Below are 6,008 nucleotides of genomic sequence, written 5' to 3' on the forward strand. Positions count from 1 at the left end.
AAGTCAGATAAGTCAAACTTTACTCAAATCATTCTTCTTGCTTCCTCAACTTCTGTACCATTGAGTCATTAATGCTGTATTCTATCACAGCTGCTCTATTCCCATGTTGTTGCCGTACATTAATGACTAACCTCGTATTGTGGATGGATTATCTCAGTTGTTTGGTCCGTTTACAGCATCCTGCCATGCGATTGCATTTGTCCCTAACCATCAGGAACCCTCACGTTAACTTTAATCCAGTGGAAAAGTGTTAGCGTTCATCCTTCAGCTTCACTGTTTATACTATGCTAACATAGCTGTGTTGCTAGCGATCATGTAGCACATCATTATATACCAGCCAGTGTTGCCAACTCCTCAGTAAGGAAAATCGCTATTGGTTGTCCTAAAAGTCGCTAGAAGTCGCTAAATGACGTCATCACCTAATTTGCATAATTGGTCATGCTAATGTAATTGTAACCTACGCTGCTGGAGTGAGAAATAACATCGTGGACGAGACATAAAGTGAGCAAAAAACGTCCTAAATGCATTTAGAATTTATTTAGAACTACAAATTAAATTTATTTTAGCAATTATTGTTCTTTGTAATGTCACAATTCCAACCCTGCTCCTTTACCCGGGCTTTGACCGGCAAAAGTGACCCGAAATAGGCACTCTGGTGGAGTTACTTTGTGTGTGTGTGTGTTTATAAGTAGTTTTAAACCTGATCCACAAAACAGCATAAGAGTAAAAGAAGAACTGACTGCGTTACAGCACCCGCTGCTTGTTGAGAGTAAAAGCGATATGCGCTTTCATGTCTTTTTTTAGCGACTTTTTCTAGAAAAAAAGTCGCTAGGGGGTCTGAAAACTCGCTAAATATAGCGACAAAGTCGCTAAGTTGGCAACACTGATACCAGCTAGCCCAACTTCAGTAACTCTACAAATGTCACTGCTGTTTAGTTTTCTGTCTTCATTTATGTTGGAAGTGATAGCAGAGCTGTACGTTTTGAATTTTTCAGAAATCTCTCAGTCAGAACATGCTATAGCAAACTTAGGTGGAAGCTAGCGAGCTAACTTCCTGCTAACTTCTAACTTTGTTAAATGTAATCAGTTCTGTTTTCATGGATGCCTGGATGTTAAACTTAATTGTTACACCTGGTAAAGCAGCAACACTGATCATTTTATTAAAGACGAAAGAATTTAGACAGTTTTTAACTCTCAGTGATGCTGCAGTGTTTGTTTGACTTTGGGACCTGAGGCAGTAGTGATGTGTTATTCGCGAACGAAACGGCTCTTAGAGCCATATGCGATCAATTGTATAATTTAAGTGATCTAGGTAGCTCTGTTTTGGAAGTTCAGTTCATGCTAGAAATGTGTTTTGGAGTTTGTACATGCTTTGTCTCTACTGGCCACCATATACATTTATATATAAACATATATAAGTAAAACCAGGTTTGTTTTTTTTTACATTAGTAATTCCTGTTTGCGCATAATTTTATATTGTTGTTAACAATAAATTAATTAAAGCAACAAAACAACCTGAAGAGCCGGTTGGGAGCCGAAAGAGCCGATTCTCTAAAAAGAGTCGGAAATCCCATCACTATGAGGTGGACGGAGTTTAGGACCCAGATAACTAAATGAGGCTCCTGACTACGGTAGCCGTAATGCTCCGACAATCCATCAAGCAGTGCAGCTTCATAGCTTACCAAAGTCATACTAACACATTTTTTGACAGATTATTGAGCGCCATGTACCACATAAAATGGTTCGTGGTCAGTGACCACAACCAGAATTCATACATAGGCACACTGTCGATTTTTGAGAAAATTAAAGGCTTTTAAGTGCGCCTTATAGTGCAGAAAATACGGTATTTGGCAAAGTTAGCCAAACTTTACCAAATGAGAAAATAAAGGGAAATATTGATCACAGATGATTAGATTGAAGAGATTTTCTTAATCCGTCTGTTTGCTTCTAAGCGGTCAGCTCACAATGGAGTCAGTATTACCCAATCAAGTCGCATCACATTTTTTCACATGTGCCACTCCACTGTGGAGCACACGTTACAAATGTGCTTTGCAGCTAGCCATTTTTCACACTAAAGTTAAATGTCTAATGTTTTCCAGACACCGACTATGTCACCCCACTTACTGGCTAATTATAACGGCATTTGATGTAATTGGTGCAGTCATAAAATAATTAAAATGTCATAAAAGAATATTTAATGTTGTAAAGGTAAGGAAAGGTGTGTGTCTTTTCTGCATTAGTCTATGCACTGCCTCGTGTACATGCATCATTATGTGTGCCTGCAATGCAAACTGAGCCTTGACCCGTTAGGGGAAATTTCAGAGCAGTCTGGCCAATATCACCTCCTTCCCCAAAGCCAAATGGAGCCTGGCTGGGGAGTCGGAGCACGACAAACCAAAGCAGCCCAGAGTCCTAACATCATTATAGGGCTGAGAGAGGCAATAAAGCCAAGTCTTTGGAGATTACCTCTGCTGCGGCCAATGTACAAACCCATTGCTTTCTATTTTGCGCGTGTGATCTTTTTGTCCAGTCTTGTACGACAACATGATAGATGATTTAGTCTTGAGGCTGCATGAGAACTCATCCTGGTTTTCATCACCTAGAAAACCTGCTGATACATTTATGTGTCACTGCTCATTGCAAGTGCATGCTACTACCTTGGGAAACAAAAAAAAGCGGTGTTTTTTTTCTGAACTGACTACAGGCTTTAATTTCAGATTGTAACATGTCAGCATGGATGTAAGCTGCCTCAGTACAGAGGCGTAACAGATGAAGGTATCGCTTAGCGGCGAGAGACGGGGCTAGATCCCATCTGTAACCAGTTGCTCCTGAGAAAGAATGAGATTAATGATTTTATGAACATGATGAATGGCTGAGATGGGTGATGACAGGCCTTGAGTGACAGGTTACAGGTGTAAACCTTGCAACTCCCCCAAACTCCTTCTTCTTCTATGCAAACGAGTGTGACAGCCGCTCTCTTTTACGCCAAACGGCTTTTCTCTTCAGCCGGTCCTGACAGAACGGCCCGCCTGAGGTCATTAGGCGACGCGTGACCTCCGACCTCACGTAATAAACACGATTACCCAATTCCTAGAAGTCTGGCTGTAAGAAGTCACCAGCTGAAACCCTGGGACTTTGCTGCTTGTTTGCGGCAAGAAACAGTTAAGCTGTCACACATCACAGAAGACAAGCAGCAGCCTTTTGTGCAACGCGGTACCAGTTGGCCCAATTGTTGAGAAGAAAAGGGAAAATCAAAGGGCTGCGAAAACAGCTGCAGATGAGGTTAGGGTTACAAAATAAAGATGACGAGGACCAGGCCAGACTGTGGTCATTTGTGGGAGACTGAAAGTCAAAGTTTTGAGGCCATTAACGGGCGGCTGCTATTCGAGTTGTGACAAGACGTCACCTTTCACTAACTTTTGCTGCTTCTGATCTGGAGTGGCGTCAAAATTAAGGCGACAACTGAGAACACACTGAAACCATAATTAATGCACTCTGTCATTTCATTTATTGCGCTCACTTAATGCAAACCTCTTTTGTCACTGAGGATACAAATTTCTCTATGTTCAGTCTTTTTGATGTCTTACTTAGAAGATAATTCATCTTTTTTTGGGAGACTGCAATTGTGCTAAAGTGTACAAACAGCACTTTTTAAGCAATTTTTAATAATGTTAGCTGCATATGACTTTTTGTTCATTGACTAACATTTATCTACTAAATATCTACTAAGCACACCCATATGGAAAAGAAATAGTAAAAACATACATGATTTACTCATGAAAGTGGCCACTTTCTCATTACTTTCATATATTTTGTTAGTAAGTATCCAAAACATACAAGTTTCATTTATATAATTTTTCAAGGGATCTTATATGTGTTTTCACTCTTGTATGCTTTTCATACAAGTTTCATACAAGACAGATACAAACTATAAGATTTATATATATCTTTTCCATATGGGCAAACCCAAACTGTTTGGATGACCTGACCTAAGAACGCATTTTATGTTGTGAAGAATAAACATTGCATTGTGCATTACAAAATCTAACAAACAAGCAAGTAAACAAACAAAAAATCCATTATGGATGGTTGAACTTTGGGCCTTCATTAGTGCAACAATTAAAACATATTTTTAAAGGACTCGCTATTATATTTACTCCTTAATGAGAAAACCTTCCACTCTTGAGGACAGCAAATGGTTCTGAAAAGGTTGGTGGCCTTAATGTGGTGCACGCTGCCAGAAATTCACTCATCTGGATTGGAGCCAGGAAGAGCTCGGGGGTGGGGGGGGGGCTCGGACAGGCGAAGGGATCAGGTAAAAGTATAAAAGCTGTTATTCTCTTATGAGTTCCCGTACAATGGCCCTCTACACTGCAGTCGGAATGAAAGGCAGCAGCGGGGAGTTTGGGGGGCCTGAATCATGCCGCTGTGTAAACGGACCTGACATCCTCTGATATTGCATCCTCCTTTTCCTCTTCCCCCGAAAGGTCCTCACTTTCCCCCAGCTCGCTCGCCCTGCCCTCGTCCTCTGTTCTGAGACCCCGCAGCAGGCGGAGGCTGCTCAGTGTGAAATCCTTCACAAATCTATGCAGGATGCATCAAGTGCGCAGTAACACAAGATTACACTGTCAACACTTACGTGTTGCAAAAAACTCCTGAAAATTCAGCCTAATTCAATCTTTCCTTGTTCTCTTCCTGTTTTCCTCCTGCATGTGTAATAACCAGCAGACGACGGCTGATATGACAGCGAATCACACAGTGATGTCAATTCTCCTTCTGTGAGAGGATAAACTTGTCTAAAGTAACTGCGAACCGAATGCCCTCACAAAGACAAACAAAAGCAGAAGTCACCTTGGATACAGTGAATCTTACCCTCTGATTTTATTTTGCAATCACACAAGCAAGTCTGGACACACACACACCTGCAAACACAAACACTCAAGCACAAAGACTTGCCCCAACTCAAATATACTTTCCCTCTCCCTGAGAAGGGAGAAGTGCACACACACACGCGCATACACAGACACACAAACAGCACACACACCCACTGGGAGGCTTTACAGAGTGCCCGCCTCGATGTCCAACCTCGCTGTTGCACAGAGCTCATGAAATCTGGCTGTCATGCGCCCGCTTGACAAGTATCCTTGACAAAGCAAATCCCAATCTATATGCAGCATGGCAGGCGGAGACCTTGTCAAATGCTAATGCCAGGGACACTTTAGAGGTTGTTGCCCTTTGTGGCTATTTAAAAAAAAGGAAGAAAGAAACATATCTCCCTGCTGCGGCTCCTGTTTGTGCAGCAGTACCGGAGCCGTCCAGCTGGTGGCGGTGTCTGCACTTGCTTCATCAATCACTCCCTTTCACTTTCTCTCCCTCTGCCCTCTCTTCTTGTTATTCATTAAAGCGCCTCGGAATAATAAGTCCCCAAGAAACTGGGAACATGTGATGAAGTCGTAGTTAATAATGTATACGCCTCACCCCCACCCCTTTATCCCCTCCACACCCCTCTCCACTTCTCCCTCTGCTTCTCTTCCTTAACTCCCCCCCACCAACACCTCACCAAACCCTTGCACCACACAACAGCGTGCTCCACCACACTCAATGTGCCCGTGCCCTTGCGGTGAATGGGGGGTAAACACACATTAACATATTTATATCTTAAGCCCCCAATCTGAAAAAAAATTGCAACAACAACGGGGATGTAAATGGGCTCATTTGAAAGCCCCGAGAACACAACTCCTTTCACACTTCAGCGCCGCTCTTTAATTATGCCGTCGTAATGTGTCGCTGAACCCCCGTGCTCCGGGACTGGTCACTTTTTGTGGTTTTTACAGTAAGGCCAGTCGAACACTAGCTCACACGCTCGCTCTCGCTCGGTCTCTCGTGGAAGATGTGCCTGAGAGGCCCCTTCTCTGTGATGCTCTCAGTGACGTAGCGAGCGGTGCGTCTGTGCGCGCCGCGTCCACGCTCTGCACGCAGATCTCACATGCAGCAAACCAACACGCTCC

The sequence above is a fragment of the Neolamprologus multifasciatus genome, chromosome 15 (genome assembly GCF_963576455.1).
Source record: "Neolamprologus multifasciatus chromosome 15, fNeoMul1.2, whole genome shotgun sequence".
In the NCBI taxonomy this organism is placed as follows: domain Eukaryota; kingdom Metazoa; phylum Chordata; class Actinopteri; order Cichliformes; family Cichlidae; genus Neolamprologus; species Neolamprologus multifasciatus.